We start from the raw sequence: 12,162 nt of genomic DNA on the forward strand, positions 1-12,162 counted from the left end.
CAAAAATGATATGTAACCCCATATGTGAATGTGCAAATGCCCCTTAGGAAATAGCAAGTAGTGCAAAGCATTGTGATAAGTAGTCCATTCCACATCCTACATGCGGCACAACAATGCCTTATGGGAGTGGTAGTCCACAACCCAGAGCTATAAACAGCACATAGAATGCAATTAAGTATAGTGACACCCAGAAGAACAAAACACACAGTTCATAGTGAGACGATGTGGGTTGCCTCTCCAGGGCAGGTAGCAGTGTGTCATCCAAGGCTCTAACTCCTGAAGAGTTACAGAAAAGACAGGCAGAGAGGGCTTACCAGTTGGAATAAGAAATGTTTGGGATGCAAAGGGAGATGGAAGAGAGGACACTGGGCATTAATGAGAAAAAGTAACTCAGCTTGAGGGAGCTGGCTCAGAGGAGCCAGTCCAGTAAGGATGGTGGCAGCAGTACCTTAGTGAAGCCTGAGAGAAGTCCAAAGGACTTAGTGAACAACTATAAGAGTTAAGATGACATATACTTGTGGTTCAAGGGGTATGAGTCTGCTCTCCATATGAACCTTGTCCCTGAGGCACTTTGGGGGAGGGTCTGTTGAAGCACTTTGAGGTATAGAGGAGGGCCATCTGACATCCTTTGGGGATCCTCAGTGACTCACCTACACCACAATGAAGGACGCCCTCCTCACAAGATATGGTCTGACCCCTGAGCAGTATAAGGAAATGTTTAGGGCCTATAAAAAGAAAGAGTCCAAAACTTGGTTGGAGTATGCAGATTCCCTTTGCAGGTCACTGGATGGTTGGGTGAAGGGCAGTAAGGTAACAGCATATCAGGGTCTTTACAATTTAATTGCTTGGGAGCACTTGTATAATCTTTGTTTTCCAGAGCTGCTCTAGCACCTGCTTAACAACAAGCTGACTGATCCCAGGAAGTTTGCAAAGGAAGAAGACCGTTGGGAGAGCACCAGGGTCCAAAAGAGGTATGGGGGAGACCATGCCAAGGGTGGGCAGGGTACCTATCTGAAAAAGTGAGGGGGTGAGGGAAAACAGGGGAAGTTCTGTAAAGGGCACCAACCTAGTTCCCAGGGTTAGGAATCCCATCTCCCAGTAGAAAAGAAACCATGGGTCTCTATAGGGAAACCTGCAGATAAGGGTTCCTGCAAGTGCGTTGCATGTGATCAGGAGGGCCACATGATGGGGGGATCTCAACTGTCCCACGTGGACACCGGCACCCACTGTTGCTCAGTCACAGGGTTTGGCTAGTGTAGACTTGGTTCCAGGTGGGTGGGAGCCAGCTGAGATGACCTTTGTCTCACTAGGGGACAGTGAGATGGTCCAGAGAACCCTAGTGCCTGAGAATACTAAGAAGTACAGGCAGTGGGTGACCATCAATGGACAGAGGGTGGATGCTCTGAGAGACACAGGAGCCAGTGTGACTACAGTGAGGAGTCACCTGGTGTCTGAAGTGCAGAGAGATCCCTGTGTACTTCCCCAAGTAGTTGCAGTGGACAATTCTGAGCGCCTGTCAAAACGTGGCGCAGGTTACTTTTGAATAGGGGCAGTCTCAGGTTCCTTGAAAGTAGCTGTGAGTCCAACCATACCTGTGGATTGTTTGCTTGGCAATGACCTGGAGGATTCCCCTTGGAAGGAGATGGAATGCAGGTCACACTTGGAGATGTTGGATCTGCCTGGGTTGGTGTGTGTGCCTACCTAGGCCATGACAGCCCATCAGGGTGATCAGGAGACCTTGGAGCCTGAAAGGGTGGCCCATGTGTCTGCCAGAAGGACGAAGTGCAAGGGATGCAGGAAACTGGCTCCAAAAGTTCCCACAGTCCAGGAGGATGCTGAACCTGAGGGGGTGGCCCTAGAGCCAGCAAGGGAACAAGTGGCTGAACTGGGGGAGGTCCCTGAGCTGTCACTGTGGCACAGAAAGTATGTCCCTACTCTGGAGGGTTTGCGGCAGCAAGCTACAGATCAGGCATTTTGCAAGGAGCTTGGATCACATTTGATTTACTGGGAGGATGGCCTCCTATATAGTGAGCCAAAGGGTTCTGAGCCTGGTCAGCCCATGTGCTAGCCTTCCAACTGGGTCTGGCTCATGATGTGCCTTTAGCTGGTTATTTGGGGCATGACAAGTCCTTTGAGCGTATTGTCACCCACTTTTACTGGCCCCAAATGTGCAGGCACTCGGATGGTCACTGTAGGTCTTGCCCAACTTGTCAGGAAGTGGCAGGAGTGGGGGAAATGCAATGCTCCTCTCCAACCTTTTCCTGTGGTTAGTACCCATTTTGAAAGGGTAGGTATTGACATTGTGAGACCTCTGAATCCCAAGAGAGCCTTGGGCAACATATTTATCCTGTTCTTGGTGGACCATGCCACCTGGCACCCAGAAGCCATTCCTCCGAGGTCAATCATCTCCCCTGTGGTGGGAGGAGCATTGATGGTTGTTTTTACATACGTGGGGTTCCCCAAGGAAGTGGTATATGATAGGGGTACCAACTTCATATCAACATATATGAAGTCTCTGTGGAGTGAGTGTGGGGTAACGTAGATGTTCACCACTCCTTACCACCCCCAAAGCAATGGTCTGTTTAAGAGGTTCCACCACACCTTGAAGGGCATGATTATGGGCCTATCAGAGCCCTTGAGGCATAAGTCGGACGTCCTCTTGCCATGCCTCTGTTCGCCTTCAGGGAGGTGCCTCAAAAAGGGCTTGGTTTTAGTCCTTTTTAGCTATTGTATGGCCACCCTGTCAGGGCACTTTTAGTCTGGTGAAGGAGGGTTTGGAGAATGCCCCAAGGTAACCCTCCCAGGATGTATTCAGTTATGATGGCTCTTAGAAACCAGACCACCCGCTGCAGGGGTCTTGCACAAGAAAACTTAGAGGCAAGTAAGGAGGACATGAAACGCTGGTATGACCAGAATGATGCCACTCTTGTAAAGTTTCAGCCAGGCCAGAAAGTGTGAATGATGGCACCAATGGAGCCTAGGGTACTCCAGGACAAATGCACTGGGCCATTTGAGGTGGTGGAGCGCAAGAGTGAAGTCACCTTCTTGGTGGACTTGCAGACTCCCAAGAACCCTATGTGAACTGCCTCAAGCCACACTTTGAGCAAACTGAGTTAACAATTCTCCTAGCAACAGATGATGGGGTGGAGGAAGAGAGTGAGCCTCTTCTTGACCTCCTGTTTGCCAAGGAGAAGGATGGGTCTGTGGAGGGTGTGAACCTCTCCTCCTCCCTGACCCCAGAAAAACAGAGTGACTGTCGCCAGGTGTTGGGTCAGTTTGTCTCCCTGTTCTGCTTGATCCCAAGGGTCACATTCTTGTGTACACATGATGTAGACACTGATGACAGTCCTGTTAAACAGAAAGTTCACAGAGTGACTGACAAGGTTAGTTCTAACATCAAAGATAAAGTTTCTAAGATGTTAGCATTAGGGGTTATTGAGTTTTCCAATAGCCCTTGGGCCAGCCCAGTGGTCTTGGTTTCAAAAGCTACTGCTCCTAGTGACACCCCAGAAATCTGGTTCTGTGTGAAATACCGAGAACTCAATGAGATCAGTAAGACTGGTGGGCACACCATCCCCAAGCTGATGAGCTCATCAACTGGTTGGGGGCTGCCAAATATCTAAGTACATTTGATCTTACCTCTGGGTACTGGCAGTTTGCCCTAACTGAAGGGACTAAGGAGAGGTCTGCATTCTCTACACCAGATGGGCACTACCAATTTAGTGGTATACCCTTTGGGATGAAGCATGCCCCTTCCATCTTTCAGAGGTTGGTCAATCAGGTGTTGGCTAGGCTGGATGATTTCAGTGCAGCCTACCTGGACGAAATAGCTGTGTTCAGTTCTACTTGGGAGGAACTCCTGCAGCACCTTTGCAAAGTGTTGGAGGCCCTGCAGAAGGCAGGCCTCACTATTAAGGCAAGTAAGTGACAAATAGGCCAGGGTTCTGTGGTGTACTTGGGACACCAGGTAGGGAGTGGCCAGGTGGCACCCCGACAGCCAAAGATTGATACCATTCTGGCTTGGAAGCCTCCCAAGACCCAGAATGAAGTGAGATCATTTTTAAGTCTCACTGGATACTATAGGAGGTTTGTCAAGGGGTATGACACTATTGTTCTTCCTTGACTGAGTTGCCTTCCAAAGAGCAGCCCAGAAATGTGATCTGGACTGAGTTTTGTCAGACAGCGTTTGATGCCATGAAGGCAGCCATGTGCACCACACCTGTGCTGAAGGCACCTGATTTCTCCAAGGAGTATGTTGTACAAACCGATGCTTCAGAGCATGGTTTAGGAGCAGTGTTATCACAGCTAAATGAAGAGGGCCTAGATCAACCTGTAGCCTTCATTAGCAGAAGGTTACTTCCCAGGAAATGTAGGAGGAGTGCAATTGAGCATTAAGCTTTTGCTGTTGTCTGGCACTGAAGAAGCCAAGACCCTTCTTGTTTGATACTCACTTCCGGGTTCAGACAGACCACAGGCCCCTCAGATGGTTAATGCAGATGAGGGGTGAGAATCCCAAATTGTTGAGGTGATCCCTCTCCCTACATGGAATGGACTTTACGGTGAAACACTGCCCTCGCACAGAACACACCAATGCTGATGATCTGTCCAGATTCTTCCCCCTTAGTGATGAGAACTCCCATGAGGTTGGGTAGTTGCTCCCCACTTGTGGCTTGGGGGGCACGTGTTAGACTTGGCATCCTTGGCGTGGTATCCCCTAACTTTTTGCCTCTGCTTCCCAGGTTGTTTCTGTGTGCAGGACTGTTTTGTTTGCTCTGGACACTTTACTACTGCTGAAAAGTGCTAAAGTGTAAGTGTTCCCTGTATAAATTATATGTGTAAATTGGCTTATCCATGATTGGCTTATTAGGTTTACTAGTAAGTTCCCAGTAAAGTCCACTAGAGGTGCCCAGGCCTGTACATCAAATGTTACTAGTGGGGCTCCAGCACTGGCTGTGCCACCCACACTAGTAGCCCTGTAAACATGGTTTAGATCTTCCACTGCAGTGTCTGTGTGTGCAGTTTTAAACAGCCAATTCGACCTGACAACTGTACCCTCATGCCAGGCCTAAACCTTCCATTTTTCTACATGTAAGGCACCCCTAAGGTAGGCCCTAGTTAGCCCCCTCCGCAGGGTGCAGTGTATGCTAAAGGTGGGACATGTACTGATGTGTTCTACATGTCCTAACAGTGAAATACTGATAAATTCAGTTTTCACTGTTGCAATGCCTTTCTCTCTCATGTGCTAAAATGGGGGATGCCTTTAAATATTTTTAAAATTCTGATTCCCTTTGGGAGCAGATAGAAATACGGAGTTTACGGTCTCTGAACTCATCTTTTAATGAAGTTGGTTTTTAGATTGTATGGGGCATATTAAAGTCCACTAGCGCCACCTTGAGCCACATTAACGTCATTATTTTTCATTTTAATGTGGCCCAACTAGGCCGAAATCCCTGTGCCGTGTTTACAGAGTGGCACAATGCATGCATTGCTCCACTCTGTAACCCTTTGCGCTATATTATGCCTGCGCCAGGCATAATGTATGCAAAGGGGGTGTTCCCCTATTAGGGGAGACGGAACAATGGCACAAGGAAATCTATGAGATTTCCTTGCACCATTTTTTATGGCACTTCTTTAGAATGGGCCCCTCTGTACTCTCAGGAGTAGTGGCAAAATATTGAAAAATGACACTATTGCCTCCTACCCTGCACCATGGTGCGCCATATTTTAAATGGTACACACATGGTGGCAGTAGGGGAGTGCTAAGGGGTGCAGGGAAAGTGGCACTGCACTTGGTGCCCACAGGTTGAAAATGCCACTTTTAGAAAGTAGGTATTTTCTTGCTTAAATTATTCTGTGACTCTGCCTGTTTGTGGATTGCCTGTCTGGGTCAGTTTGACAGTTGAGCTGTTTATGAATCTCCTCTAGACAGTGACACAAAGGGAACTGGGGTGTAGCCTTCATATCCTGATGAGCCACCTGGGATGGAGGGGAGGGGAGGTGTGGTCACTTACACCTGAATGGGATATGCCTGCCCTCACACAATGTAGTCTCCAAACCCCTGGTGTGTGTCTGGTGCATGGCCTGGGCAAGGCAGGATCTCGTAAACAACAGAGACTTTCATTTGAAGTAAGCCTACTTTAAATGCAGAAAGGCGTATAAGTATTGGACCCAAAACACCTGAAAATCAGATTACTTCTGGAATGAAGAGGAACCTCTGCAAGGGAGAAGAGCTGGAGAGCTGGAGGTGGAGTACTGCCCCTTTGCCTGAGACTGTGCTTTTCTGGGTTGGCCTGCAGTTGCTGCTTCTGCCTGAAAGAGGACAAAGACTGACTTTTGTGTGACTTCTCACTGGTGAAGAATCTCCAAGGGCATGGACAGAGCTTGCGTCCTTTTGTTCAAGTCTCAGGGACATCAAAGACTTCTCTCTGCCAGCACCTGGACTCTCTGTTGAGACTCCTGCCCTGCCAAGTGGTGCCCCAACCTGTCTCTGTGCCCTTGAAAGGTGATGCTGGTGGAAAAGGCCAGAAATCCTCGCACAGACCGCCGTGTGGGGAAACTTTAGATGCACCATCTGCAACACAGCTGATAAACGACGTGCCGCCAGCCTTGAGGCTAAAATCGGTGCTCCACTTGCATTGCAGCTGGGAGATCGGTGCATCATGGCTGGTGATACTACGAGCAACATCCGCTAGCGGCTGCTGATAATGATGCAAGCCCCACGCAGCATGGTTTCCTGTCACCGTGCGACCGGATTTAAATGCAACATCACTGCACATTTTTTGATGCATGCCTGCAAGTGCGTCTGTATTTTCAATGCTAACCAGGTATTGTTTTCTAAGGATTGAGGGCCAGATGTATGAAAAAAGCCATTTGCGATTCGGAAATAGCGATTTTTAAGAAATCGCTATTTCTGGGTCGCAAAATGCTATGTAACAAATTTGCGAGTCGGAAATACCGATTTCTTAAAAATCGTTAATGCAATTTGCGATGTCCAAATACCGAATCGCAAAAATATATGTGATTTGGTATTTGAAAATCACAAATTGTGAAAACGGTCACCTGGCACAGCCTGATGACATCACAAGCAGGAAGTGAGTCAGCCCATGCTGTTTCCAGGTACCACACCCACAGGAGCAGTCAGAGAGTCACAGACCAGCCCCAAGGAGCAAGTTTGTGAGCAAGCCAGGACCTGACATCAACATGGCCAGTGCTGGTAATGGGAAGGAGAAGGGAGAGAGGAAGAGGAAGCTGAAATTCAGTGAGCAAGAATTGGAGGTACTCACTGAGGAGGTTGTCAGGAGCCATGACCGGCTATTTGGGAAGAGCTCACTCCAGGTACCAGAGGGTGAGAAGCGAAAACGTTTGGCTGACATACAGACCAAAATCTGCGCAGTGGGGGTTGCGCAGTGCTCAGTGGAAGAGATACGCAAGAGGTGGTACGACCTGCGTTCCTGTGCCAAGGAGAGGGTTCTCCAGCAGGCTAAAGGAGGCAACGAGCACAGGAGGCGGACCATCCACCCAGACACCCTCCACCCCCATGGAAGACCTGGTGGAGTCCACACTGCTTCCAGAAGCTGTCAGTGGGGTCACTGACATTGACACGCCCGGCACACCCAGCACCAGTGAAGGTAAGTCCAAAAATGATATGTAACCCCATATGTGAATGTGCAAATGCCCCTTAGGAAATAGCAAGTAGTGCAAAGCATTGTGATAAGTAGTCCATTCCACATCTTACATGCGGCACAACAATGCCTTATGGGAGTGGTAGTCCACAACCCAGAGCTGTAAACAGCTCATAGAATGCAATTAAGTAGAGTGACACCCAGAAGAACAAAACACACAGTTCATAGTGAGATGATGTAAGTGTACATTTATTGCCATTGTGCCTCATTTGGTGATACATACATAAATGACATGCTGCACATTGTCGTTGCAGATGGCTCAGGCCCAGCAGCAGCAGAATGTGCCAATGTGGGGGATGCAGAAACACAGCCTCTGTCTGAATCCCCCACCAGCGAGTCATTTTGTATAGCACCAATCAGGCGCAGGGCAAGGGTGTTACCGCTCCACGATTCAAACCTGGACTCTGACGAAATGCCAGATGAAGGCCACACTCCACCCCAAGAAGCTAGATCCACAGGAAGGCAGCGTCACTCAACTCCCCGCAGGAGGCCTCACGATGCAGGCACACAGCACACAGATGGAGGTGAGGGCCCATCATTCTTTGGTGGCCTTGAAGCGTCCATGCTCAAAGTGAAGCGCCTGCAAAACAAAAACATGAGGGCAATGCACAGGCAGATGCAGTCACACAATGGCAATATGGGGGGGCTGCACAAGCAGTTGGAGTGTCTGAATGCTAACATCTGCAAGCTGCATGAGGACAGCAAACAGCTACGGAGAACATCAAGGAACTGAAAACTGCCATTAAGGAACTCTGTACTGAGATCAGGCATGAGCGAGTTAGCCACTTCAGGCGCAAAAGACAATTCATGGGAATGTTCAATGGCTTTTGCAGATCTGTAAATCGTCTAGCTACATCTACTGCCCTGATATCACGGCGTGCTGTGGCCGCAAAGGTGGAGGCAGCACATAGCAGTCGGGATGTTGCCGAGGGATTGGTGCAAATTACCAATGTCTGGATGCTATATTGACAGCATGCAGTGCTACACCCAGCGAACTGGGAGTTGGGGATACTGAGGAGTCATCTAGACTCAGCAGTCTTGCAGTGCCCGTGATGGATCCTAGGCGTCGCAGTGCCAGGCACAGTACTGCCTGTGAGCCTGATACAAGAGGTCCCGGCGTGGCCACTGCGCACTCAAGTGGAATGCGTGGTCGTAAGAAGTGACATTAAGGGCCACAGGGGACTACCTTCACATGTAGCAATACAGTAAACTATGATGACAATAGTGCAACACTGTTAATGGCTCATGTCAGACTCATGTGTTATTGCTTTGTCCTAGTGACACGTATGTTACCTGAAGTCAAGGTACTAAAGGTGCTAACTACCGGAATACATGTCAGTGAGGTTGTGTTGTCATAACTTACATCTGAAATGGTTGTGCGTGATGTCAGCACGCCTTTGCCTGCCCTTCTGCTGCACTGGTCCTGTCTGCTGGCTGAAGGGGTGGTATGGGATCATCATCCTCGTCTGACTCCGATATTTCCACAGGTAAGCCCCTGGTGGTAGCTATATTGTGCAAAATCGCTCATGTAGCCACTATTCTACAGGTCGTGTCGGGGCTGTACTGTAGTGCCCCTCCACTTTTGTGGATGCATCGGAAGCGACTCTTCAGCAGGCCAAAGGTGTGCTCCACAACATTGCGGGTTGCCTTGTGTGCTGAATTGTATCTCCGCTCTGCGGGTGTTGCAGGATTTAGGTAGGGCGTCATCATGTAGGTGCGCACTGCGTAGGCACTGTCTCCTGAAAGGAACAGAGGGTATAATGAGTAGCTGTGCCATCTGACGTCACATTGCCATCAGTGCACCATTGTAAAGAGGGTAATTACCTAGTAGATATCCTTCACCAAATTCCCCAGCTAGCAGTCTTGTGTGAATCCTGTTGTGGCGAAAGATGTACAAATCATGCGTGCTCCCTGGGTACCTGGCCACGAGATCAGTTAAGATGTAGGAGGCATTGCATATCACCTGTATGTTCATTGAATGTTGGTATTTACGGTTGTGGTACACATACTCTGTGGCCGATGGTGGACAGATTGCAACATGTGTCCCATCTATGACACCTAGGACGTGGGGGAACTGTGCTATCTGGTAGAAATCTATTTTTGTCTGCTGTATTTTATGTGGGGTGTGGGGGAATCTGATGTACTGGTGTATCCTGCTCAGCATGGCATTTAGAAATGCATTGAAAAATCTAGAGAGGGCACTCTGTGATACCCCTCCAGCTGCTGCTATGACCCCTTGATAGCTCCCTGAGGCAAGTAGGTGCAGGGAGCATAATACCTGAACTTGGGTGGGTTTGCTATTGGTCCTGTGTGTTGTGCGCTGCAGTATGGGTTGTAGCTCAGATATCAGGTCAAGTGTCTTGGCTGAGCTCAACCTGTACTTCTCGAATATTTCCTCCTTAGTCTGGTCAAAAAGGGTAATGCGCACTCTGAAAATGCGCTCCTGTCTCCTCCTCCCTCTCCTCAAACCTGCCAAGATCCTCATTCTCCTCATTCTCCTCACCATGACATAGAGTGCAGCCATTGTAGAAAAGAGGCTGAGGCATTCTGGGCCTCTTTATATAGGTTGCACCTGGTTATCACTTGGTTTCAATCCGTGGTAATTTGCATGTGCAAAAGGCCATTCTGCGAAAATTTGCAATTTGCGAATTTTTGATGCATCGAATTGCAACATGGCTTTGCGTGTCGCAATGTGCGTATCGCAATTTGTGACAAGAAATACTGAATCTGTATTTGCAAGTCGCTGTTCGGACTCGCAATTTGCCATATGCAAATAGCGATTCGGTATTTCATGTCGCAAAATGCGATGCTCACATTGCGACACGCAAAACCATGTTGCTTTGCAAAAAATCGCAATTTTTGCAATTCCTTGTATTTGATTTCTGCGAATCGCACCGTTTGCGAATGCAAAATTGTTTCATACATCTGGCCCTAAAACTCTTAATCTTTTTTAAATTCATAGCTTTGACTTGTGTATGTTGGATTTTTGTTATTCTGGTCTTGTTTGATTTAGATAAATATTACCTATTTTTCTAAACTGGCGTGGTGTCAATTTTGTAGTGTTTTCATTGTATTACTGTGTATGTTGGTATAAATACTTTACACATTGCTTCTGGAGTTGAGCCTGCCTGTTCGTGCCAAGCTACCAAGGGGGTGAGTGAGAGTTAAATGAGGGTGATTCTCCTTTACCCTGCCTAGAGTTGGTGTCCTTGCTTGGACAGGGGGTAACCTGCATGCTAACCAAAGACCCCATTTCTAACACTAGATGTATCCCTCTTAGGCATAGTTTTTGTGTGCACACATGTTTTGGAAGTATAGTGGAAATTGTTTGGAAAGACACAAAGACCCCTACTTCCAAATGTAGCATGTAAATGCAAATGTATGTGCATAGGTTCACACATTTAGAGGCTTGCATGTTTGTGTGCACAACATGTGACTCCTTTGTATGTTGTCCTGGCAATATGGGCCTCTCTGTAGCCTGTCTGTGTCCTGTGGTAACCATATGACACTTGTGATCATCATGGTTTATGGACGTATGTGTGCTATGTTTGCTATTTTGTGTAGCTGTCACCTGTCAGTTTGTGTGATATGTCATATCGTGTTCCCGGTCAATGTCATGTGGATTGCTTATATCACACAAAACACACTGCTCTAGCACCTGGTCAGTACAGGGGCTGAGCTGGTGATTGTGATGGGTATCTTTGTGGGGAGTGTTAGCAGTAATGTCTCCCTATCCAATGTCTGCTATGTGCCACAGGTGGACAGGAAGGTCAAGACAGTTTTTCATTGGCTTTTGGACTAACTTGTAGTAAACTCAGCCTGATCTTGTGTGGGACATGTGGGCATGATTTTCCGTCTTGTCTTTTGCATCCATGCAGGTCAGCACCCATCAGAAGAAGGGCATTTGGTGTGCCATTGAAAATAAGGTGCAGACCGTGGGGGTCCACAGCTGGTGGAGTGCACACTGTCAGAAGAGTTGAGAGGACCTGAGAGGCTGGGTCTGGAAGATCGCAGAGGCCTAGCTGGGGCTGTCCTCCCAACGAAGACTGAGTTCCCATCAAACCGTGACCCCACTAATGACCCACATTTTGGTGGTGGCCTACCATAAGTTAGATTGGCATATGAGGACAGCACAGTAGCCACAAGGGGGTAAGTACATGCAAAATATATTTGCCCCTTTTACAGGTGATTGAGTGAGGGACAGGATGTTAGCTCTGATCTTCTGTGATCACATTGATGTTGACGAGTCATGTGTTGGCAACATGTGTGCGCATTCATTTTGTTTTGAGACATGGTACCCATCTATGGGGGCTCCTCAGACCTACAGCACAGAATGAAGCACATATGATATGACAGTGTTTTTATGTTCCAGTGATATGCTTTTACTACCCTGGCGGGTGTTAGTTCCCATCAACATATCACTCCTCCCTAATGTCACAGTAGAAAGTTGGGCCAGTTCTTGTTGTTTGTCGTCTGCTAT

The sequence above is a fragment of the Pleurodeles waltl genome, chromosome 5, assembly GCF_031143425.1.
Source record: "Pleurodeles waltl isolate 20211129_DDA chromosome 5, aPleWal1.hap1.20221129, whole genome shotgun sequence".
Lineage (NCBI taxonomy): Eukaryota > Metazoa > Chordata > Amphibia > Caudata > Salamandridae > Pleurodeles > Pleurodeles waltl.